The sequence below is a fragment of the Pinus tabuliformis genome, chromosome 9 (assembly GCF_031772625.1).
Source record: "Pinus tabuliformis cultivar Carrire ecotype Pingquan chromosome 9, CPIR1, whole genome shotgun sequence".
In the NCBI taxonomy this organism is placed as follows: Eukaryota; Viridiplantae; Streptophyta; class Pinopsida; order Pinales; family Pinaceae; genus Pinus; species Pinus tabuliformis.
This window is the reverse complement of record NC_142307.1, coordinates 166,689,137-166,717,037: the sequence shown is the minus strand read 5'-3', so window position 1 is coordinate 166,717,037 and position 27,901 is coordinate 166,689,137.

Sequence of the window (27,901 nt, the reverse complement as noted above, 5' to 3'; positions counted from 1 at the left end):
TAAGATTGCATGAAGGAATGATTTTGTTTTAAGATGGTTGTTTTAACACAATATGTGTTGAGAAAACTGATATGCACTTGAATGTAAGTGGTGCTAGTTGTAGTATTATGTCTAATGATTGTGAGTTGATTATGACATAGTTGTTAGTGTCGGTAAAGGCTGATTTCAAATTAATAGACATGTTGTCTTGAAAAGTTGCAGTGAAGCATGCTTGGTATTAGTGTGACAAGGTAACATTTGATTTCTTTATATAACTAATAATTGGGTGACGTGATAACAAATAATAAGACTCAATTGTAGCAAGGTAAAAGGTAAAAGAAAGGAATTGGGTGATAATTCCTTTCGCTATGTTTGGAAACCAAAATTCCACATGAATGAGTTGTTTGCACGAATACAAGAAGTATTCTTAACCTTGATTTTGTCTGACATTATGTGGATATATGTTGTATTCATGAACATGTATTTGACAAGTATAAAAATTAGTTTTCAGTTATGGTTGTATTCATCAAGGAATTGGAGTCTCTTAAGAGATGATATATGTATGGGTTCACTTACAAGTCAGTGGGTTGGGTTAAACAATGTATGGTAACTGGTATATTGTTATGTTTATTTATGCACTGCAATTTATGTGTTTATGGAAATATGATGTAGGGGATTGCATGGAAAAAGAGACTGCCATGAAATCTTTAAGAAGGCTCAAGTTGAGTTTTCCCTTGAAAGCATTGGGAACCCATGGGGGTTGAGTCATGGTGTTTGTTGCTAGTTTTTTTCTTTCGGTGCTTTGTGATTTTTTTGCACATGATTTGCGGTTTTTTTTAATGTCTAGTGCATGGCCATGCCACTTTGTTTTTGGTGTCACATTTCTATTGGATTTTCATGGTTTTCTTCTGGTCATTTCTTCTTCTGGCCTTTTATATTTTGGGAGTCCTAGGAATTGGTTATGGAATAGGCAAGTTAATGGAGCTTAGCGAGAGATGAATGAAACCAAATAGGTAATTTAAAGACCTAGATGAAGTTGGTTCATGAGTAAAGGGTAGCTAAAGGAAAAAATATGGCAACCAGTTGGACTAGTTGGGACCATTTTAGTGTAAATAGATGGTGGCAGGGAAGTCATGAGAAAGGTAACGGGAAAGGTAAGGTGAATGGATTTGAGGCATCTGATGCCTTGTCTATGTTGGTAACTATTGTTCTCAATGTTGTGAATGTGTTGCATAGATAAAAGGAGTTCTCTTAACCTTGATCTTATGATATCTAGTAATTGTATAGTGATCACGAACATGGTAATGTTTATGTTTATATGTGTGTGTGTGTGTGTACATATGTCATTGTTTGAAAGTGTTGTTAAAGATCATGATTGTTTTATGATAATGTTTAGATATATGTGTGTGTTTTTTGGGGGGGTGGGGGGGGGGGGGGGGGGGGGGGGGGTAGGCATTGTCTGATAGGTTGTTAGGGGTCATTCATGTGGAATAATTGTTGCTTTATGTAGGTGAATCACATGAAGAGGTTCTTGGTTTTATGAAGAATCAACGGGGAAGAGTATTCCTGAGAGATCGATGAGGTTAGTATCATGTGGATAAGAGTTGATATTAAGTGCCTATATTATGCATATGTTTATGTTATGGATAGGTAACATTGAAGGTTACATCAATGGAATGGAAACAGTGTGATCTGCGACATCGTGGGATAAGCATGGGCAGTGGGAATATACTAGAAGCAAGGTTGCTTGGTAGAGATAGTGTGGTTTCTGGATGCACAGTATTGGTGTTATATGCATGTTGCATATGTGGTGTTGTGTAGATATAGTGTTGTGTGCGTGTTGCATATGCAGCGTTTTGTACATATAGTGTTGTGTGCATATAGTATTGTGTTCATGTTGCATATGTGGTGTTATGTACATATGGTGATGTGTACATGTTGTATATATAGTGCTGGTTACATATGGTGCTATGTACATGTTTTATTTGTGGTGATGTGACATATGGTGTTGTGTCCATATTATATATGTGGTTCTCTATACATAGGGTGTTGTGTGTACTTTGTGCATGTGGTGTTGTGTACATGTGGTATGTGACGTGTTGTGTTCATGTGGTGTTCTATACACATTATGCAGGTGGTGTTGTGTACATGTGGTGTTGTGTACACTTTTTGCAGGTGGTACTGTGTACATGTGGTGTTGTGTACATGTTGTAGATGTGGTACTATGTTATGTGTGTTGTGTAGTCATTGTATCATGACATGTGCATTCATTGGGTTGTACTCTATGCACATATATGTATTGTGTTGTACACATGGTGTAGGTGTATGTATTGTATTGTTTCGTACATCATGTGTAGGTGTCTGTATTGTTCTGTGTTGTTCCCAGGTGTAGGTGTAAGCATTGTGCAGTACACCATGTGTGGGCATATGTGTTGTGATCTACATTGTGTATATATATGTGATTGAGGAGGAGAGAAGTACTATATGCTCTTTGGGTGTGGTAACCGATTCAATGTGTATGGAAAGGACAAAGAACAAAGGCAAAAGCAAAGAAACATTTAAAGGATAAGCAACAGTATTTTAGTTTTTATTTATGCATTGATTTATGATGGTTACATGTGATTAATCCATAAAATACCATGGATATTCCACGTGAAAGTTCGTCACAATAAATCTAATAATATTATATTAAAACTCTGAAAAATTCTACACTATTACAATTTACTAAACTTTAAGATTTGTGGATTTAATGATAATTAGTGCATGCATGCGAATGGAAATTATGCAGAAAAGTAGAGAACAAAAAACTAAGCACACATACACAACACACAAGATATGCTCTCTACGAAACCCTTTCAGGAGGAAACCCAGTTGGAAGGTGAGGTCGCTTCGCTCTCTTTCTCTGTCTGGAAATATGGATGTAGGTACAAATAAGTAATGCTTGTGGCCCATGGGCTGCTATAGTGCAAAAACCCTCTCTGTGTGCTCTACCTCCTATCTATATCGGCTATCTTTTCTCAACTATGGAACAAAATTCTCTCAAATGAATGCAATGCATCTTCTTCCTAATGGCCCGGTTATAACACAACCCAACATCCTGCTAGTGGTTAAGTTTGACTAAATCAACTCTTAACTAGAGTTAAAAAATAGACTCTTGTAGAGCCTTTCTCATCACAAACACGTGGCTAGCCCATTTTCCATAAATAATGGGGGCTGGCGTGACATCCTCCTAAATTATAGTTGTGAAAACAGTAAGGTCAACTTCTGAGTGGCATAACTTTTGCATACGAACTCCATTTGACGCGTTTATTGTGCCATTGGAAATGTCTCTATGTGTAGAATAGCATGAAAATATTTTTTGCTAAAGAAAAAAATTACACCCAAAAAATATCATTTAATGCCTCAAAACGCTCCTGAAAAGTTTCAGATCCCGTTTCACCAAACTTCGTCCCACCAATAAAAATGGTCCCATGAGCAGATTCCTCCACTTTTTCCACTCCAAATGCCTCAAAATGGATGAAAAGGAATATAATGATCCAATTCAGATCACATCTCCCCTTTTTTGGAAGCTTTTGGTTCCCAAAATAATTTACTGAATGAGGTGAGAAAACGTTTTCTCCACCTTCTCTCTAGTGTACCATTTAGCTTTTCCTGGAAATTGTCCATTCAACCCAATCTGCCAAGGGTCATGCTTCCCATGTATTGTAGTTCTATACCTCTTCTACAAAGTTGTATCTTTGGTCAACTCTGTCTGAGCGTCTGGTGCCAAATCCTCCATAGAAGGTAGGACTTCTTCCTCTTCTTGATCTAGCATGGAAGGTTCATAAAGTTTCAAATTATCTACACTCACAACTGAATAAATGTGCATATATGGTGGTAAACTGAGTCAATAGGCATTATCACTCATGTTTTCTAGTATCTCAAAGTGACCATACCTTAGAGCCTTAATTTTCTTACCAGACCCTGCAACCTCTCTTTGTTCAACTATAACCATACTCTGTCTCCCACCATGAATGACTTCTATATTTTGTGTTGATCATGCATGGCCTTATACTTCTCCCACAACTTCTTTAGTGTTTTTGGTACCTATAGATGGATCTTCTTGATCTTATCTATAAAATTTTCACCCCTCAAAGCATCTCCTGTAAGATCTTCCCTCACTCCTCCTTGTTGCCCATATTCAATATCCAAATGTGAAGGTAGAAAATATCCAAAACAAGTCTCAAATGGGAACCTTCCTATAGAAGTTTGGACTGCTCTATTATTTGAATGTTGTATATATACCAAATTTTCATCCTAGGTCTATGGATGCTTCTGGTTGTATCCCCTCAAAAGCTACACCAAAGTCCTATTGACTATTTATGTCTGTCCATCTGTCTATGGATGGAATGTTCTAGATCTATTCAACTTTGTGTCCATTTTCTCCCACAATGTAGTCCAGAATGCACTGATAAATCTTGTGTCCCTGTCTGAGATGATGCTCCTTAGTATACCAAAGTGCACCCAAACCTGTCCCAAAAACAAGTTTGTTGCTTCTTGTTCATTGATGGTCTTTTTGTAGGGCATCAGAACACACATATTGTTGAACTTGTCAATTGCCACAAACAGGTAGTCATGTCCCTTCCTAATTTTTGGTAAACCTCCAAAAAATTCCATGGAAATGCTTTCTCTTTGACAAGTAGGTACATGTAAGGGATGACACATACCCTATTTCTAGTTGCCAGGCTTTCTAGTACAACAAAGCATGCATCCTCTTATGAACCTAACTACCTTCTCTTGGATCTTCGGCCAATACACATACCTCTGCAAGTTAGCCATGACCTTCCCTACACCAAATTGCCCTACAACTTTAAAGGTGTGAACCTCTCTAATCACCTTTAAGAACACATAGCTTATCTAGCCTATAGATTAACCCATCTTGGAGATGGTAGTCAACGGTGCTATCACCATCGTGCACTTGACTCTAGCTCTGCAACTACTGATGCACCTCCATGAAGTCCTCATCTTCTAAATATGCCTCTCTATATGCATCATGGGGAATGGCTACATGTGCATAAGAGTATCAAAAGTTATAATCTTTGATGTGGGTGGCCTTGAAAGCATATCGGCCAACTTATTTTTTCTTCCACTTATTCACAACTTGCACCATGGCATAAAGATCCTTAGTGTAGGTAGGGTAGTTAAGAATTGCCCCATGAAATACTTACAAATGGTAGCAAATGGGCCTTCCTACTTGCATCAAGTCATTTTCCATAACATACCCACTTAGATCTATCTCCACCCCAAAGGGCCATTGAAATTTTGGTAATGCCAAAACAAGTGCTTGATTGATATTCTTCTTTATCTCCTCTAAAGCCTTATTCTAACCTTTTCCTCACTCGAAACTCTTGCCACTTACTGTTATGGCATGGAGCGGTGCTCCTACCATTGAAAATGAGGTTATGAATTTCCTCAAATACTGTGATGCCCCAATGAAACTCCTAACCTCCAAAATATTAGTAAGCCTTAACCATTTCAAATGACCACCATCTTGAAAGGATCTATCTTCAGTTATCCTCCACCGATCACATACCCTAGATACACCAAATATTGTTGTGCAAACTCACACTTCTTTAGATTTTCTAGTAGCTTGTGCTTCTTCAATGTTTCCAACACTTGCATCAAATGTGCCATATTCTCCTCCCAAGTAGCATTATATAACAATATATCATCCAAATAGGCAATAACAAATGAATCTATAAAAGGGCGTATTACATGATTCATTAATCTCATAAATGTAGTTGGTGCATTACATAGGCCAAATGGAATAACTAACCACTCATACAAACCTTGATTGTTTTTTAAGGTGGTATTCCATGTATGTTCTTCTTTGACTCAAACCTGGTGATATCTAGACTTCAAGTCTAGCTTGTTGAAGTACTTTGCTTGTTGCAACTGATTAAGCATATCATCTATTCTGGGAAGGGGGTATATATTCTTGAGCATGATTTTTTTCAACGCACTGTAATCTATACATATCTGCCAGTTCTCGTCCTTCTTTAGCACAATGATAATGGGTAATCCACATGGTGATGTACTCGGTCGAATGATACCCTGTTCCAAAGACTATTGCAACTATTTATTCACCTCAGTTGCTTCTATAACAGATTGCCTGTACAACCCAATATTTGGAAATGTGGAGTTTGGAAATAGCTGGATATTGTGCTCCAATTCTGTTTTTGGTGGTAACCCTTTAGGCTCTCGGAATACATCTTTGTCCACATGTAACAACTCCTCCAATTGTTTTTTTGTTTCTTAGTACACCTCTCCATAGATTCCTTGCCTCTTATTGACTCCTCTTCAAACTGACTTTCTCTTAAAAATAATAAAACATACTTCTTGTTGGAACTGATCAATTCCTTGGCTTGGTTGGCACTTACAAGTGAAATTTTCGACTTACATTTGTGTGTGTTAATGATCAAAAAATTTCCATCCTTGATGAGCTAGTACTAGTTAGCTCTCCTCATGAATATTTCATCATGCATGTACATGTATGGACTCCCAAAAATGACTCCACATACATCAAGGGGAACCACATCCAAAACTACTACATCAGTAAAATCAAAGCTAATAGAAAATCTAATTTTACACAGTTTTGTTACCTTCACCTCTCCATCCTTGTTTACCCATCCCAATGGATATGGGTTTGGATGACCACAAACTTCCAACCTCAACTTCTTGTACAACTCTACTGTAGTGAGATTCTCTTGCAATCCTGAGTTAAACAGAGCATCAATCTTTGTATTCTTGAGCTATATCTTTATATTGAAGAGTTTGGTCATTTCTTTCTCTTCCTATTGCTGAAGGCTACTTAGATTCACCTGCTTTTGTACTAATGTACACACAATATTCTCATCCACAACCGAGTTTCTTTAATTTGGTTTCTCAAATCAATGGCCACGAGATTCTTCTTCTGTTGTCTTTCTTCTTTTTCTTCAAGTTTAGCTCTGGATGCAACTTCCAGGACTTCTCCTCTATATGGACATCAATGTTGCAATGGTTATAGTGGATTCTAGGATCTTTTCACTGGTGTGTTGTGCCTGCCATATTTTTATCTTTTCCCCCTTTTTTCTTCTTCTTCCCTTCCTTAGAAGCTTCTTTTCGCTCCTTCTACTTCGATCCACTTGACTGTGCTCTTCTCAGGCCTATGTTCTCTAGGTACTGTGTTTGTACACAAGCCTATAGATATTTACTATAGATTCAAATTGTTTTTGTGATATGCTAAAACAAAAGACATGAATATACTCTACTCATCAACATAAACAAAAATTGATCGATGAAATCACGAAGCAAAAAAGGAATAATTTCAATGACATATAACACAATATTTCTCTGGGGAAATAAATTTCTCAAAACCTTGACTATCTATATTAAATTAACCAGAAGATATGAGAAGAAAATCCAATGTTTGTTCAACTTGAACAATCTCTTCACAAGTACAAACTATCTCATTGCTTCACAAACTAGCTCAAACCAACACTTAGCCAAATTTTCTGCCTGCCAAGCCCCTACGTCCTTTCGCTCACAAGCTCCACACACAAACTTATGCTTCCTATGTCATAGTCTCACCAGTTCATGCTCACCAAAACAATGATTAAACATGTGCCTTCATTCCTCCTTTTAAAGGAAATTTGAATGGTTAAAATTAGTGAGTTCTCTAATTAAGGAATGATTTATTTTAGGCCTTCTTCTGACTACATGCCTCACATGTGCAATTTGATGATTATACAACTGATAGTACACTTCCATTTAACTCCAATATCAATTGGGTCTTCCTCAAAAATGACATGCAACAACTATTTATAGTGAATTAACAATTATTTGATTGATCACTAAATGTGAATTAAATCTACTTTAATTTATTGGAACTCTCACTAGTTCCTCCTATTATCACTTAGGGAAAAAACTTGCTGCAAGAAAAAACCTAAAGTAACCTCAAACCTATTTTAGGTTGAAAGTTAGCCCTTCAACCTAGAGAGGGATCTCTCCATAAAACTCAAATACCTTATGTTCAGTGTAGTAGAAGGTTTTGTACAATTGAGTTAAGGTGGTCATATTTAGGTCTAGGGATAAATTAGTTAGGTGATCTTCAAAACCATTGGGCATGGAGTCTAGTTATTAAACAAATGAGATCACAATGCGAATGAGAAGGTTGTACAAAGCATAAAATTCACAAATCCTTTGACTGCTTGGGAGATTTGGAAGAAAGAGAACTGAAGGAAAACCAAGTTTATAGATGATTAGAATAAAAAATATTACTGAATGATAATTTCAAGAGAGGAGAATCAAAGAAATCCAATATCATAAACTAACATTCTCAGACATTGAAGAAAACAATTATATAATAAAGAAAAAATGACAGGGAGAAGAAACACATGAATTTCCTACTAACTGCTCATTAAACACTGTGAATACATTCAAGATTGCTCAAATATATTTAGACTACAAGTTTTCTTTCCAATAAAAGCCAACCTTTTCTTCTTCTATAGAAATTGTTTTTATAGACATTACATAAATTAATCACAAGATTATAGTTTCAAACTTAATTACAAAATCTAAATAATCACGTACTTTATCAAATACATGCATATAGAAAACTTCTTAATCCTATCTGCATATAAATATCATGTAGTCGCTAGAGTCATGGCTGGAGATAAGGATCAAGAAGTCGAATTTGGTGAGGTGGCATCCAAGTCAAAAAGTATGCATGAAATTTTTCCTCATGAAATCCTCAAAACTAGGGTCCAGCGATCCGTACTAAAATACAAAACCACGATAACAGTTAGAAAACTGAGAGAATTTTTCTATAAATGGGGCCATTGGGGATAAAAACCTCTTTCATAGTTGGAAAACATGTTTCCATCTTTTGAGAAACCTCTCCTGACATTACTGCCTTTTACAAGAAAGGCAGTTTAAAAACAAACTTTTTTGTGAAGTAAAAACAAACATGTTTTGGCACGTTTTCCCTTTGACTATTGGGCTTGTTTCATAACTTCCACCACCGAGAAAACACTTGATATTAAACATGCTATTCCATTGGTGCCATTCTTTGGTCATCACAAAGCTTGAATTTTGCATTTCGCGCTAATTTTCTAGTTGTCTGAGCTTAAACCTATTTATTACAAATAATGCTGACACTCCCATTGCCAGTGTTTTAAAACTATTTATTACGAATTTTTGCTAACACTCCCATTGTCAGTGTTTTTTTTTAAATTGCATAGTAAAAAATGTGATAACAACATTATTCTGAAAAAGTTATTGAAGCTACCAAAAATGTGGATAGCCCCATTATCAGAAAATTTCCTTGTTTATTACAATTTAAATGCTGACACTGCAACTCTCAACATTTTCTAAGAATTTTAAAAAATGAAGTTTATTGTGATAACACCTCCATTAGTTAGAACTTAGGTTAAATTTATTTTAACTCAAATAATTAAGTTAAATAATTACAACTCTAAATAAACTACAATTAGACCCTCTAAAACTTAGGGAGAAATCTACATGCCAGTAGTTTGACCCTCAACTCAAAATGATTGAGCTAACTAAGTCTTCCTAACTTAGTTATCTCATACAAGCTATCATGTGATGTGGAATTACAATTTAATTTTAATTTAATTAAGGAAAAATTAAATTAGAAGACTCTTCTTGTTTCCATTTTCAAAATTTCTTGTTGCAAATTTCAACGCTCCCTCTCAACAAGAAAGGAATTCAACTCTATCCCAATCCGGTACCTTTGGAATATTATTTATACAACACTTCTCTCTAGTGTTGTTGCTACTACAACTTCTGAAATTGAACAAGCATCAACACTAAATCAATATGATGCATTTGTCACCAAAGTCTCTAACTGCTACTAGCTACTACACTACCTATTAAAAACTTTACACTTCTGCTAACTATGCACTATGCCATTTTCACTACTACCAACTCTTCTCTGTGCTCCCCAGTATCTGACTACTGATAGTCTTTGCATCTATCGCTATGGCATCTGACTGCATCAACCGCCACTGATCCATCCTCCTACTGTGTATTGTGGGTTCTCGTAGTAAGGTAGTATCCATGAGACAAAACATCTCAGTGGACCCTGCCCAAATTTCTGCACTCTGGGACTATTACTTTACATCACCCCACCTCGCCCTTGGAGGTATGGCTACATGTGCCCCTCAGTGGTGGTCTCTACTTGAGTGGATGTGTCGACTCGATCTCCTCTCTTCTTCTCTAATTGTGGTTGCTCCACAAATTTCTGAGGCTACATGTTGAGAGGTAATTCATGCTACCTCTCAACAACGAAGTCTCTAACCTTTGCCTTGCTCCTCAAATATTTGCATGCATCTTCGACCTCAAGTGTATACAGGTTCTTGACTCTTACATTGATTTGTTTAATCTATCCCATAGTGATGTGTCTAAGGAAAAGCTTCCACTTGCTAAATACCTCATCTTCTAGGCACTCTGGAAACTTAGATCTGCGCTATAACTATCCCGCCATCACAAAATTTTCTAAAAAAGGAGCTTATCTTAAATTAGTGATATCTCTGATATGTCCCTCCTCCAAACTATGATTTGAATGATTTTTTTTTTTTTTAATTTGGGTATTTTTCTCAAGGAACCTAGATCTACTATTTTTGTCTTTAAATTATGCACAAAACAATTCAGATTTGCTTCGAAAAAATCTTGCTCTGATACCATGTAGATTTTTGATGTATATTAAAAGTTCTTATGTTATATGCTAAAGCAAAATACATGATTCTACCCATCAATGGAAACAAAATTGTTCCATGAAATCATGAAGTAGAAAAGGAATAATTTCAATTGCAAATAACACAATATTTTTTGGGGGAAAGAAACTGCTCAAAACCACGACTATCTATATTGCATTAACCAAAAGATATAAGAAGAAAATATAATTCTTTTTTCAACCCGAACAATCTCTACACAATTAAAAACTTTCTCACTGCTTCACAAACCAGATCAAGCGAACACTTAGCAAAATATGGTGCCTACGAAGCCCCTACTTGCTTTCGCTCATAAGTTCCACGCACAAACTTGTACTTCCTACTGCTTGGTCTCACCAACTCGTGCTCACCAAAAAAATGATTAAAATTGTGCCTTCACTCCTCCTTTTAAAGGAAATTTGAATGGTTAAAATTAGTGAGTTCTCTAATTAAGGAATGATTTATTTTGGGCCTTCTTTTGACTCTATGCACCACCTATACAATTTGATGATTATACAATTGGGTCTTCCTTAGAACTAACATGAAACAACTATTTATAGTGAATTATCAATTATCTTATTGATCACTATAGGTGATTAAATCTAATTTAATTCAATCAACCTCTCACTAGTTCCTCCATCAGTTAGAACTAGTCAAATAATTACAACTCAAAATAAACTGCAACTGAACCCCCTAAAACTTACAAAGAACTCTACATGCCTCTAGTTTGACCATCAAATCGAGTTGATTGAGAAAACTATGTCTTCCTAACATAGTTAACTTGTACAAGCTATCATGTGATGTGGAAAAACAATTTACTTCTAATACAGTTAAGGGAAAATTAAATTAGAACTCTCTTCTAGTTGCAAATTTCAACAAAGCCTCATCCATTGATTTGGGCTTGAAAAACATCACTTTCTCATGCAGATGGCACTACAAATACTCCAAACACTTGAGGAGTACATCTAGGTTCTTTGGAGAGATACCTAGCTTTATAGCCATCTTTATGAATTATGTGGTGTACTCTTGCATGCTTTGGCTTGACGTTTTCTTGAAGCAATGCCACTAGATCCACTGGTACAACACAAACCCAATAGGATAAAACTATGACTTAATGATGGTTTTTAAATCCTACCACTTAGTCACTGGAGGTTCTCCCTCCAACCTTAGGGTTTTTGTGTGGCTCTCCCACCAAGTTAGTGCATGGCCCTCTAATTCCAGTTGCATTAATGAGATATTTTTCCCTTCCTTGATATGATGGATACTGAAATAAAATTCCAGTTGCTGCAACCAGTGGTTCAGATTTATAGCATTGATGATGCCATGGTACGAATTGAACGAATTGATATCAATTTTTTTTCCATTTTGAACAAGGATTGATTCATGGCACTCGAACTCGGTTCATATTTTTTGGGTTCTTTCTTCGATTGGTTCTCAATGTCTTCCCAATATCTCAATCCCCCTTCTAATTTTTCCTCTAAATTTGAACCCCCATATTCTCCATTTGTCACCATCTTATTGCTTAGGGCCTCCATGAGGAGGTTTACATTTCGGTTTATATCTAAGGCTTGTTGTTCAAGCTGTGAAAACCTCACCTCTGCAGGATCACAAGGTTCATTTATGGATTCATCGACCATGATTATGGTTTTATGATTTTTGACCCCGCCAACCTAGATCCCTAGAAAATATCCACAAATACCCAAAGAAACCTGGCTCTGATACCAAATGATCCTTAAACTATTGGGGATATCCACTGGACAATTCGTCACAAGAGATCTAATAATATTATATTAAAACTATGAAAATTCTACACTATTATAGTTTATTAAAAATTAATATCTGTGGATTTAACTATAATTAGTGCATTCATGAAAATGGAAATTATGCATAAAATTAGAGAATGAAAAAACAAGTGCGCACACACACAACATGCAAGATATGTTCTCTGGGAAAACCTTTCAGGAGAAAACCTAGCTTGAAATTGAGGTCACTTCGCTCTCTTTCTCTGTCTGGAAAAATGGATGCAAGTACAAAGAAGTAATGCATGTGGGTTGTGGGCTGCTACAATGCACAACTACTCTTTGTGTGCTCTAGCTCCTATCTCTCTTGGCTATGTTGTCTTAGCTATGGAGCAAAATTCTCTCGAAATAATGGAATGCCTCTTCCTCCTAGTGGCCTAGTTATAACACAACCTGATAGCCTACTAGTGGTTAGGTTTGACTTCATCAACTCTTAAATAGAGTTACACAATAAACTCTTCTAGAGTCTTTTACATCACAAACACGTGGCTAGCCCCTTTTCCATAAATAATGGGGCTCACACAACATCCTCCTAAACTATAGGTGTGAAAACATGAAGGTCAACTTTTGAGTGACATAACTTTTGCATACGGACTCCAATTGATGTGTTTCTTGCATTGTTGGAAAGGTTTCTGTGTGAATAGCATGAAAAGGTGCCATAGTAAAGAAAAAAAATTACCCCAAAAAAATTATTAGATACCTCAAAACACTCCCGGAAGGTTTGAAACCCCGTTTCACCAAGATGGGTCCCGCCGATAAAAATGGTCTCGTGAGATAATTCCTCCACTTTTTCCACTCAAATGGATCGAGATGGATGAAAAACAATATAATGATCCAATTTTGATAAGTGATATATGATTTTGATTTATGATGGTTTTGCTTTGAATCTAATCGAATGTGATATGTTTGTACATGATGATTTGATCGAAGAACTAGTTTGAATTTTTTGATAGGAAGTAATCATAATTGCAGGTGTACCTTATTGATGGGTAATCGATGAAGATGATTTGAATTTATTTCATTTCATTTTAATCTAATGGAAATTATGTTCTTGGTACAAGAAAGTCTGAAATGGACGATTTTGGTGGTTGAACTAGTTATAAGAATTAGTAGCAACAACAAAAGAAATTAGAATAGGTAGTAGTATGATCGTAAAGCATTCAGGAGTAGGGGAATTGTGGGATAGTAGTACCCAATAGTGATATCAAATTATGCAGGAATGCAACACAAGAAAAATATAAACATAAACAGAGAAATGTAGCAGAAATAAAACTTCATTTCATTAATATCAAAGAACTGAAATATGCTTACAAACATAATGGAAATAAACTAGCTCAGGCGATAGTAGCTTATCTCTGAGAAGAGATGTGGTGGATACATGCCTCTGAAATATTTAAAAATAAGGCTTGAAGTCCTATTTATTGTTGAGAAACAATGGAAAACCCTAAACATCCAAAAACATAACCCTAGGAGATGAAGCACCAAAACTATGGGCCCTGTTGGACTAAATTGGTACATCAACTTCCCAAGGTCATACCTTTGGCATACGATCTCCGTTTGATGCGCATGATACCGCATTAGAAATATCTATATGAGGAATATAACTTTCAACTACAAAGATATATAAAAGTCTCATGTTTTCCTAATTTCCAAAAAAACATCATTTAGGGCCTTGAAACAACTATGGAAGGTTAGGAGCTGAATAACTGCCAAGAATAGTAAATTGTGCTACAATTAAGGAAACAAAAAAACTGAAAGAAACAATGGTGGGGTTCAAGTGGAGTAGGCACGCGGCCACGATTATCTACCTAGATCAAATAGTTTCCATTGATTTCCATGAGCATGTTATGACCGAATTGATGATTTCGAGGTAGGGATGTGCCTTAGTTTTGAAATTTTGATGTGAGGAAACATTGCGAAGGGATGGACCAGTAGGGGATTGTATAGTAGAGAAGGGGATGCTAACAAAACTTGGATGGTGTGTGACTACGCAGAAGGGGATGACTGAATTATCGTACGGAGTCTGTAGTAGAGAAGGGAATGTAGGGTAATGACTTTATTTTGGTCATTAGCATTGCTAGATGGAATCAAAAGAACATTGGGAGTGTGCCCTAGAACAATGAGCCGATAAATGTTCACTAAGAGAACAATTCGAGTGAGGATTGTAGTTTTGGGCATTAGATGTAGGATTAAATTTAGCACTATATTCTAGACTTCCTAGGAAGGAGGTGAATCTTTGTACTACTTTTGAGGGTGGAGGTGTGAGCCTCTACATTCCCTTGTTGATTAATGCAAGTACCATATCCTTTTATTTGGTGGTTGAAGCAAATGTGCATATGTATGTGTATGTGGTTATTATTGTTAATACTGTATTGAGCTATGGTTATAAAGTTCCACAGACAATATGGTTATTTGTTGGTTGAAGTAAAAGTTCATAAGTATATGTGGTTGTTATTGTAAATATTGTAATGAGTTGTGTTATAAAGCTCTAGTAACAATATGTTTGTCATGTTTTTAGCAGTGGTCATTGTAAATAATGCAATGAGTTGTGATATATAGCTCCATAGGTATTATGTTTTGTTTTTAATAGTTTGGTGGTCATAGGTGTCATAGAACACTAAGGATGGTGTTCCCCCAAGGCGAAGGGGTTTGTAACAACCCCTAGTTGATTTTTCATGTAAATAAAACAAGACCAAGGGAATGGGAAATGTATTCCAAGATGAATGGTGGAGAAACATCCTAATGGGTGTCTCTTTTGTTGTATTTATGGATATAGAAATTGGCAAAGAAAAAGAGGCATTAATTGGCATTTATTTATGAATATAAAGGAAAATATGAGAAAAGGAAGGTGAAAAGTCTCGAATTTTCATGAGAGATAAATTGAAGGAAAAAATAAGGAAAATTTAGAAATAGAGGCCTCAATCATAAAAAGGCTTCTAAGGATCAATTTAGGGTTTTTGGTCAGTTCAGTCGTTAGCTGTCTCATTCATTCTCTCATTCTCTCATACTCTTGCAAACTTAGAGTATCCTTAGAGAACTTTGGCATACATTAGATTTGGAGAAATAAGGCAAAGGAAAGTAAGAAAATGTAAGGGAATATGTGGATCAACAACTACAACTAGATTTCTTTGTAGGTTGCATGTGTGATTTCCTTCTTTTTTTATGGATGCATGGTTCATATATGTGATTATATAATTACATGTAGTCATTGGCATCGATATCTTCCTATATTGATAGTGGTTTTAGCCTTGCCTTTACATTTCTTGGATAACCATGGTGTTGTGGGTTTGTTCACTTGATTATTTTCTAGTTGGTGCTCATAATTCCTTATGAATGTGGGTTGTAACAAATGCTCTGGAAGCCCTAGAATAACTTTGGTTTAGTTACTAATCATAGAGCCTAGGTTGGGATAAACGCTCTAGAGCCCTTGGTGGGTTGAGTTACTAGTCGCCGGAGATGATGTGGACAAACACTCTGGAGCCCTAGAAGGATATGGGCTAAGTTACTAGTTCCTATAGTCCTCAGTAGCTTAAGTAGAGACCGATTTAGTTGGTGTTAGTGATGTATGACTGTGAGGTGGAATCACTGGTTGAGGATTGAGATGGTTTGGCCTCTAGAAGCGATGATTTTGTTTTTTTTTGTCTATTCCATGACATCCCACATTCATACTTGGAATATGGTTTGAGGCTAATCGACTAAAAGAGAGATTTGGTTCAGCCCAATCTATGGTTGGGTAGTACATGGAAGTCCCTTACTTGGTTGGTAATTTCATATGTTAATAAGAGTTATTCTTCTATTGTGATTCATGTATATTTGTAACAATTATGTTGGTGATATTAGGTCATGTCATAGTAACTCTTTGTCTAATGCTTACCCTAGTAGGAAAGACCCTGGGTAAACATGGGAGGGGTGGTTACATATGGAATTCAAACAACTTGGAAGGCTTTATTCCTTCTGTTTCTTTCTCTGCACTAACCTTGTTAATAACTTGATAATTTTTAACATTCATCTTTCAAACTGCCATTCTCTTTGAATTCTTATTATAAACTATGTAGTGTAATGTCACCAAATTGATTTCAAAATTTATTAGCTCCAATTGAACCAACACTTGAGAAATCCATTGACTTCTAGTGCCTACTTTTGGCTCATTATGGCACTTATGGTGTTTCATCAAAAAAATCTATCTTCGAAGCCTAAATTTTAATATCACTTGATGTGTCATGCAAGTAATTTTTTCTCCTTTTTGAACTAACTGTACTAATGTGAGTCCTTTTGAGATTAGATTTTGGTCTATTTCCATCATCACCTACTCTAGTATAGTTGTTGATATTTGTTTTTAACTCTTTCCCTTGATATTGGCTCCTTGATGTAGAGGTGCCCTTATGTGACAATTGTGGAGTGGAACCCATAATTATAGAAGGGTGTCCATGTTCTTTTTTGTGGTGTATTAGTGATTTGCACAACATTGTGATATTCAAATCTTTAGGAGTATCATGAAACACCTAATTATCACATTTACCTTCATCTTTCATAACTTGAAACATGGTACCATATCTAATATAATTTAGATGAGTGTGAAGAATAGTCTCAAGGTTGAAAAACCTTGACTACTTATAACTCAATTCACTTCAAATTGTCCATGTATGTGGCATATTTATAAATGTTAGAAATGTTATTAACACTAAATTTTCTAAGTTAAATAGGGAGAGGTGAAAATTTTAATTTTTCCCTTTTTGTTGAAAGTATGTTCAATATTTGTACTTTTGATATACCTATGCTAAGAAGAACTTGTCACTGACATAATTTGAAAGCATCAAAGGCTTCCCTTCAAATCCAAATAGAGGAATATGTGAAAATTTCTCTTGTGTTTGAAAAAATCCTCTTCTTTCCAAGAGGGTAAGCTCTTTATGGGAGCATCTAATGAAGGAAGGACTAACCAACATTCTTATTCTTTTTGAAAGAAATAAATATCGATTAAAATAAACATGGAATTTTACTTTATTCCTCCAAATGGAGGGGTTCCAAAACTACATAATGTTAACATGAAAGTTGGAGTGTGGTGACCTCGAAATACCTTTAGAAACATTTGAATAAATAATGGCATACACTAGGTATGAAGACATATAGAACCATTTTGATTGGATAAAATTTCTCAAATGAGAGATTATGTGAGTTGAAAGTGTAAAACACAAAGAAAGTACTTAAGAAAAAAGTTAGTGGCTGATAGCTTGGAGTTTGGTTACACTTTTGAGTGAAGCGAGGGCATATTTTGGTGAAAAAAAGGATGCTCTATTAAGAAATTTAAAGTGCTTGTTCAATCAATTTTTAAGCACCTCATTGAGCTATTTAGGCACTTAAAAATAGCTTGATCGAGCGTTTAAACAAACCCTTGATCAAGTCATTTTCTAACGTAAGTTAAAGGCTAGATCGAGCCTATGGATCGATCCAACGCTTTGGCGCGATCGAGTGTTATTTCTTATTAAAAACCCTGGCCGTGACTTGCGCAAGTCATTTTTCTCAGACTATGAGAGGAAAAGGAGTTTGATGAAATATTTCTAAGCTTGACCGAGTGGAGGAACTCAATCTAGCTACCCATCAATCACGACAACAACCCAAAGACTCAAGCCAAGATAGGTTTTCTGTCATTTTTATCTCTTTCATTTATCTTTATTTTTATTTTGCAAAATAAAATAAATTAATTTTAAAAACAACCTACCATACAAAAACTACAAAAAACAAACACAAAATCCACCAAGAAAACCCTTGAAAAACACAAAAGAAAAACTATAATTTTTATTTTTATTTTTTTAAATTTCATTGTATAAGTTATCTGCAATGTTAGCATGTTTAAATATTTTATGTGGTAAAAACTATATCTTTTAATTATTTTAATTTTTAAAGTTTTTTTAGGAATTTAGTGAAATAAATTTCAAAAACATTGATTTTTGTTATTAAAAATGTATTATAAATTTCGAACAAATTTGACTCGAAATATGCCCAAAAATAAATTCAAAACATATAATAATTAAACTATAACCAATAAATAAATAAATTAGGACCTTTAAATTGACATAATGAATATGGTTGTGCATGGTGAACCTCTATTAAATCTAATATGAAATTTTATTTCATTTTTCATTCTAAATTTAAATAAATTTATATTTTAAATATTTTTTAATAATAAATATAGTAATTTGTTTTAAAAAATAGTTATACTTAAATAAAATATTAACTAAATTAAAAGTCCAAAATGTTTTTTTTAATTAATTAAATTCTATCAACTAAATGTCTATATATATAGATAACAAAACATAAAGTTATATATATATATATATATATATATATATATATATATATATATATATATATATGTATGTATGTGTGTGTGTGTATATATATATATATTGTTGGATCGTTAATATGCCATTATTATTGTCACTTGTGAACATTTATTCCACCCATTTCTACCATTCTTCATCATGTCATTTATTATAATTTATTATATAAATCCATTTTATGATGATTTATGCTCTTACATTATTTATTCTCCTTTATTTCTAATAAATTGATGATTATGCATTATTTTACGAATGATAGTTCTAATAAGTTGGTTGTAACATTATTCACCATTTTTAGCCTCCAAGGTAACTTCCAGATTGAAGATTTGATTTTTAAATCTGCCAACTCAGAAATTCGCTGGTTTAAGGAGTGACAGTTTTGCGGTTGAGATTATTAGCAAATGAAGACGAATTTGGAAAATCCGGAACATGGGTTTTGTCCAAAACGGGCCCAATTAACTTTTGTATAGAACGGTTTGCCCAAATTCGGCATGTACAGGGAGAAACGCAAGGTTCTTTGAGCACGATTTTCTCAGATTTGCAGTTGCGGCCGTCCTCCAAATCTCAGCTGCCAACACAAATTCGTCTTGCTTTTGTTGAAGAGATGAAGGGAAATATATTTTCTTGTTGATCATCTGGTTAGAATCAACCCAAATTTGTAAAAGAAATCATGTTGTAATTATCTATGCTCTGATCTTTCTCTATTTAATGAAACCACAGATCAGAGGAGAGGGGGTTGTTTTTGTAAATTTACAGTTTGAGAATAAACTTTGATCGTTGAGTCTCATTGAGACTTGATTTTGTTATACTTTTGGATGCGATTAATATAGAAGACTTGGTGTTCACTCCGTCGCTGCATCTGGAGTAACTTAAGGCAGTGTTCCATTGGCAGCAAAGGGCCCGGCTCCGAAGGACACTTGCCTTTGTATCATTATACGGTGATCTGCCTGTGGATTGTTTATCTTTATTACGTAGTAATCTGATACATCTTTTATGTGATATGCTATGCCTCATTATAACTGATATCTGAATGAGTTCTTTATCTCGTGTCTCTGCATTGTCTAAGTGGATTTATTCGAATTCCATCTTTCAGCTATTTCTATAAGGGAATGTTGGTATGAATGTTATTGTTATCAGATCCATGTGAAATAGTATTTGTAAGACTTGAAAGCAATATTACTTCGTTCAGAAACATAGTCATATCATCCATTACTCTCAGATTGCTGTAGTAGTAGAGAACGTGTACATACGGTTGAGGATTGCTGTTCCATTAGTGTGTTGAATGTATATATGATTGACGTTCCTGTTTTATAATGAACTGTTGTTCCATAATTCATTTGTAAATATCTTCTTGTAAAGTAAAGATCATTGGAATTGCTTTTGCCGATTGTTATTTGATTGCGGAATGAGAGTTCAGTTCTAACACGCAAGATTTAGTTCCTTTAATTGCTGTTTCATTTACTGCTGTCCATTTCGTTTCATGCTGCTTTTTGCCATTCCTTTTACTTGCATTTATTGCTTTGGTGTGAGAGAAGGTCCAAGGCTGTCGTGAGCCTCAGCAAATGCTACCACGCTCCCAGATCCATGGTCCATGCTCTAATTCCTTTTGCATCAATTTCTAGAGGACTGAGTTATTGCTACCATATCCTCGATTGATGGTTGTTTGAATGAATGATTTAGTTTCTTGCTGTTCCAATTAGATTTTGTTTCAAGCATTCATTTACTTGTGGGTTTTAAGCACTATACTGCAAAACATTACTCTTAAGTAAATAGCCGCCTCAGACAGAGTACACTCTTGAAATAAAAAGTCGTCCCTGGGTTGATAATTAATGTGAAGGTAATTAGGAGTTCACAAGACACCTTTTTATCGCTCCACATATATATAAATATAAATATATATATATATATATATATATATATATATATATAAGGAAGATGTCTTAGTTATATTTTTTCACAATTTTTTATTGTGTTTACATGGAACTCAATACTTTGGTTGATAATTTATCAAAAAGACACTCTATTTTATTTAGGATTTCATCCTAGATTATTCTATTTGAGTTTCTAAATGGCTTTCTTGTCAACATTCTTTCTATGTCAACATTTTTTTCTTGAATTAGTTTATATGTATTATATGTAATTTGCAGAGCCATCTCCCAAAAGCCCCCCAATCATAGCCATCAGAGTGTTGGGGGATTTGTTATAGATGATCGATCCATATCACGTGGCCATGCTAAAATTTATGTTTCACTCATAGATCCTCCCTCTCACACCAGTTATAGTGTCAAAGACAGTGTTTATGTCTTTGTTGATGATATTGTTACGGATAATGGACCTTCTTCACCTGTTGCAGGTATACATCTTGCATTTTAAACCCTCTTTAAACTTTACGTGTTTATGTCTTGATTTTTTTTCAATTTTTAAATTTCCTTCAATTGATGTGTTTGAATTTAATGTATGTGTTATTATTCTTCTAGTTATTTATATATATTAAATTATTTTTATAATTTTTCAGACCCTCGGGAGGGTGAAAGCGAGGATCAAAGTGTAGTGTCGATCCCTCTGTGGAACAATGATATAACCAGAGTTCAATCACAGAAGAGCCAGATAAAATCTTTGCAGGTTCACCTACTAGGCGTAGTTTATCTCTGATGCTTGATAGTATCAACAGTTTGATCAAGACATACCAGAGGGTAGGCCCACAAATCCACCTCCTATATTCGATACATAGGATTAGGAGGTTGGAGGTTAGAGGCCCACATACTTGGAGGCAGTGAAGGATGCTACCAAGAACATTGATGTTCATGGGAAGCTGTTTGACATCCTTCTGAATCATCATGCTATACATGTTGGTTCGATGCCACTAAAATATTTTAACTATGTCTATGTGGCCCCTTTTCTTTATGATTGATTCATTAGAGCTTGGCTCTAGTTCCCCCACCATGATTAGGTCCCCCTTTACTTTGCAAAGTAGATATATGTGGGCTTTTTTTCTATATATGAGGCCAAAGTACACGAGGAATAGAACAAAGTTTTATGGACCCTACTTTGGAGGTAGTCATGAACGTGTCGAGGCTCGTAGGGACTTTGTGCATCTAGCACCACCTATAAGATTGTTTCCACGACCATCTCAGGGCATGTTATTTTTGACCGAGCTAGAGTAGTCATCTCAACTTGGCACTGAGACTAGGCATACCATTATAGATAGCATGCAAAGGACATTAGTCATTGTACATGTCACATTTCATGGAGAGACGAGAAGACCACCTTTATTACCCCATGGCCCACTAGTTGCATTACATGATGATTCATATCTCGAGAGTCTAGGACATGACCAACATTTTTCATATGCATGTACATGTTGTGATAATATTAGTGACACTTGGAGGTTGCATGACCCACATGACACAAACTAGGTACATATATATGGAACCTTTCATTTATTTTTATTTTTATTTTGCAAAATAAAATAAATTAATTTTAAAAACAACCTACCATACAAAAACCACAAAAAACAAACACAAAAACCACCAAGAAAACCCTTGAAAAACACAAAAGAAAAACTATAATTTTTATTTTTATTTTTTTAAATTTCATTGTATAAGTTATCTGCAATGTTAGCATGTTTAAATATTTTATGTGGTAAAAACTATATCTTTTAATTATTTTAATTTTTAAAGTTTTTTTAGGAATTTAGTGAAATAAATTTCAAAAACATTGATTTTTGTTATTAAAAATGTATTATAAATTTCGAACAAATTTGACTCGAAATATGCCCAAAAATAAATTCAAAACATATAATAATTAAACTATAACCAATAAATAAATAAATTAGGACCTTTAAATTGACATAATGAATATGGTTGTGCATGGTGAACCTCTATTAAATCTAATATGAAATTTTATTTCATTTTTCATTCTAAATTTAAATAAATTTATATTTTAAATATTTTTTAATAATAAATATAGTAATTTGTTTTAAAAAATAGTTATACTTAAATAAAATATTAACTAAATTAAAAGTCCAAAATGTTTTTTTTAATTAATTAAATTCTATCAACTAAATGTCTATATATATAGATAACAAAACATAAAGTTATATATATATATATATATATATATATATATATATATGTATGTATGTGTGTGTGTGTGTGTGTGTATATATATATATATATATATATATATATATATATATATTGTTGGGTCGTTAATATGCCATTATTATTGTCACTTGTGAACGTTTATTCCACTCATTTCTACCATTCTTCATCATGTCATTTATTATAATTTATTATATAAATCCATTTTATGATGATTTATGCTCTTACATTATTTATTCTCCTTTATTTCTAATAAATTGATGATTATGCATTATTTTACCAATGATAGTTCTAATAAGTTGGTTGTAACATTATTCACCATTTTTAGCCTCCAACGTAACTTCCAGATTGAAGATTTGATTTTTAAATCTGCCAACTCAGAAATTCGCTGGTTTAAGGAGTGACAGTTTTGCGGTTGAGATTCTGAGCAAATGAAGACGAATTTGGAAAATCTGGAACATGGTTTTTGTCCAGAACGGGCCCAATTAACTTTAGCAAAGAACGGTTTGCCCAAATTCGGCTTGTACAGGGAGAAACGCAAGGTTCTTTGAGCATGATTTTCTCAGATTTGCAGTTGCGGCCGTTCTCCAAATCTCAGCTGCCAACCCAAATTCGTCTTGCTTTTGTTGAAGAGATGAAGGGAAATATATTTTCTTGTTGATCATCTGGTTAGAATCAACCCAAATTTGTAAAAGAAATCATGTTGTAATTATCTATGCTCTGATCTTTCTCTATTTAATGAAACCAAAGATCAGAGGAGAGGGGGTTGTTTTTGTATTTTTACAGTTTGAGAATAAACTTTGATCGTTGACTCTCATTGAGACCTGATTTTGTTATACTTTTGGATGCGATTAATATAGAAGACTTGGTGTTCATTCCGTCACTGCATCTGGAGTAACTTAAGGCAGTGTTCCATTGGCAGCCAAGGGCCCGGATCCGAAGGACACTTGCCTTTGTATCATTATACGGTGATCTGCGTGTGGATTGTTTATCTTTATTACGTAGTAATCTGATACATCTTTTATGTGATATGCTATGCCTCATTATAACTGATATCTGAATGAGTTCTTTATCTCGTGTCTCTGCAATGTCTAAGTGGATTTATTCGAATTGCATCTTTCAGCTATTTCTATAGCAGAATGTTGGTATGAATGTTATTGTTATCAGATCCATGTGAAATAGTATTTGTAAGACTTGAAAGCAATATTACTTCGTTCAGAAACATAGTCATATCATCCATTACTCTCAGATTGCTGTAGTAGTAGAGAACGTGTACATACGGTTGAGGATTGCTGTTCCATTAGTGTGTTGAATGTATATATGATTGACGTTCCTGTTTCATAATGAACTGTTGTTCCATAATTCATTTGTAAATATCTTCTTGTAAAGTAAAGATCATTGGAATTGCTTTTGCCGATTGTTATTTGATTGCGGAATGAGAGTTCAGTTCTAACACGCGAGATTTAGTTCCTTTAATTGCTGTTTTATTTACTGCTGTCCATTTCATTTCATGCTGCTTTTTGCCATTCCTTTTACTTGCATTTATTGCTTTGGTGTGAGAGAAGGTCCAAGGCTGTCGTGAGCCTCAGCAAATGCTACCACGCTCCCAGATCCATGGTCCATGCTCTAATTCCTTTTGCATCAATTTCTAGAGGACTGAGTTATTGCTACCATATCCTCGATTGATGGTTGTTTGAATGAATGATTTAGTTTCTTGCTGTTCCAATTAGATTTTGTTTCAAGCATTCATTTACTTGTGGGTTTTAAGCACTATACTGCAAAACATTACTCTTAAGTAAATAGCCGCCTCAGACAGAGTACACTCTTGAAATAAAATGTCGTCCCTGGGTTGATAATTAATGTGAAGGTAATTAGGAGTTCACAAGACACCTTTTTATCGCTCCACATATATATATATATATATATATATATATATATAAGGAAAATGTCTTAGTTATATTTTTTCACAATTTTTGATTGTGTTTACATGGAACTCAATACTTTGGTTGATAATTTATCAAAAAAGACACTCTATTTTATTTAGGATTTCATCCTAGATTATTCTACTTGAGTTTCTAAATGGTTTTCTTGTCAACATTCTTTCTATGTCAACATTTTTTTCTTGAATTAGTTTATATGTATTATATGTAATTTGCAGAGCCATCTCCCAAAAGCCCCCCAATCATAGCCATCAGAGTGTTGGGGGATTTGTTATAGATGATCGATCCATATCACGTGGCCATGCTAAAATTTATGTTTCACTCATAGATCGTCCCTCTCACACCAGTTAAAGTGTCAAAGACAGTGTTTATGTCTTTATTGATGATATTGTTACGGATAATGGACCTTCTTCACCTGTTGCAGGTATACATCTTGCATTTTAAACCCTCTTTAAACTTTACGTGTTTATGTCTTGATTTTTTTTCAATTTTTAAATTTCCTTCAATTGATGTGTTTGAATTTAATGTATGTGTTATTATTCTTCTAGTTTGTTATATATATTAAATTATTTTTATAATTTTTCAGACCCTCGGGAGGGTGAAAACGAGGATCAAAGTGTAGTGTCGATCCCTCTGTGGAACAATGATATAACTAGAGTTCAATCACAGAAGAGCCAGATAAAATCTTTGCAGGTTCACCTACTAGGCGTAGTTTATCTCTGATGCTTGATAGTATCAACAGTTTGATCAAGACATACCAGAGGGTAGGCCCACAAATCCACCTCCTATATTCGATACATAGGATTAGGAGGTTGGAGGTTGGAGGCCCACATACTTGGAGGTAGTGAAGGATGCTACCAAGAACATTGATGTTCATGGGAAGCTGTTTGACATCCTTCTGAATCATCATGCTATACATGTTGGTTCGATGCCACTAAAATATTTTAACTATGTCTATGTGGCCCCTTTTCTTTATGATTGATTCATTAGAGCTTGGCTCTAGTTCCCCCACCATGATTAGGTCCCCCTTTACTTTGCAAAGCAGATATATGTGGGCTTTTTTGCTATATATGAGGCCAAAGTACACGAGGAATAGAACAAAGTTTTATGGACCTGACTTTGGAGGTAGTCATGAACGTGTCGAGGCTCGTAGGGACTTTGTGCATCTAGCACCACCTATAAGATTGTTTCCACGACCATCTCAGAGCATGTTATTTTTGACCGAGCTAGAGTAGTCATCTCAACTTGGCACTGAGACTAGGCATACCATTATAGATAGCATGCAAAGGACATTAGTCATTGTACATGTAACATTTCATGGAGAGACGAGAAGACCACCTTTATTACCCCATGGCCCACTAGTTGCATTACATGATGATTCATATCTCGAGAGTCTAGGACATGACCAACATTTTTCATATACATGTACATGTTGTGATAATATTAGTGACACTTGGAGGTTGCATGACCCACATGACACAAACTAGGTACATATATATGGAACCTTTCATTTATTTTTATTTTTATTTTGCAAAATAAAATAAATTAATTTTAAAAACAACCTACCATACAAAAACTACAAAAAACAAACACAAAAACCACCAAGAAAACCCTTGAAAAACACAAAAGAAAAACTATAATTTTTATTTTTATTTTTTTAAATTTCATTGTATAAGTTATCTGCAATGTTAGCATGTTTAAATATTTTATGTGGTAAAAACTATATCTTTTAATTATTTTAATTTTTAAAGTTTTTTTAGGAATTTAGTGAAATAAATTTCAAAAACATTGATTTTTGTTATTAAAAATGTATTATAAATTTCGAACAAATTTGACTCGAAATATGCCCAAAAATAAATTCAAAACATATAATAATTAAACTATAACCAATAAATAAATAAATTAGGACCTTTAAATTGACATAATGAATATGGTTGTGCATGGTGAACCTCTATTAAATCCAATATGAAATTTTATTTCATTTTTCATTCTAAATTTAAATAAATTTATATTTTAAATAATTTGTAATAATAAATAGAGTAATTTGTTTTAAAAAATAGTTATACTTAAATAAAATATTAACTAAATTAAAAGTCCAAAATGTTTTTTTTAATTAATTAAATTCTATCAACTAAATGTCTATATATATAGATAACAAAACATAAAGATATATATATATATATATATATATATATATATATATATATATATATATATCTATGTATGTATGTGTGTGTGTGTGTATATATATATATATATATATATATATATATATATATATATATATATATATTGTTGGGTCGTTAATATGCCATTATTATTGTCACTTGTGAACGTTTATTCCACCCATTTCTACCATTCTTCATCATATCATTTATTATAATTTATTATATAAATCCATTTTATGATGATTTATGCTCTTACATTATTTATTCTCCTTTATTTCTAATAAATTGATGATTATGCATTATTTTACCAATTATAGTTCTAATAAGTTGGTTGTAACATTATTCACCATTTTTAGCCTCCAAGGTAACTTCCAGATTGAAGATTTGATTTTTAAATCTGCCAACTCAGAAATTCGTTGGTTTAAGGAGTGACAGTTTTGCTGTTGAGATTCTGAGCAAATGAAGACGAATTTGGAAAATCCGGAACATGGGTTTTGTCCAGAACGGGCCCAATTAAGTTTACGAAAGAACGGTTTGCCCAAATTCGGCTTGTACAGGGAGAAACGCAAGGTTCTTTGAGCACGATTTTCTCAGATTTGCAGTTGCGGCCATCCTCCAAATCTCAGCTGCCAACCCAAATTCGTCTTGCTTTTGTTGAAGAGATGAAGGGAAATATATTTTCTTGTTGATCATCTGGTTAGAATCAACCCAAATTTGTAAAATAAATCATGTTGTAATTATCTATGCTCTGATCTTTCTCTATTTAATGAAACCAAAGATCAGAGGAGAGGGGGTTGTTTTTGTAATTTTACAGTTTGAGAAT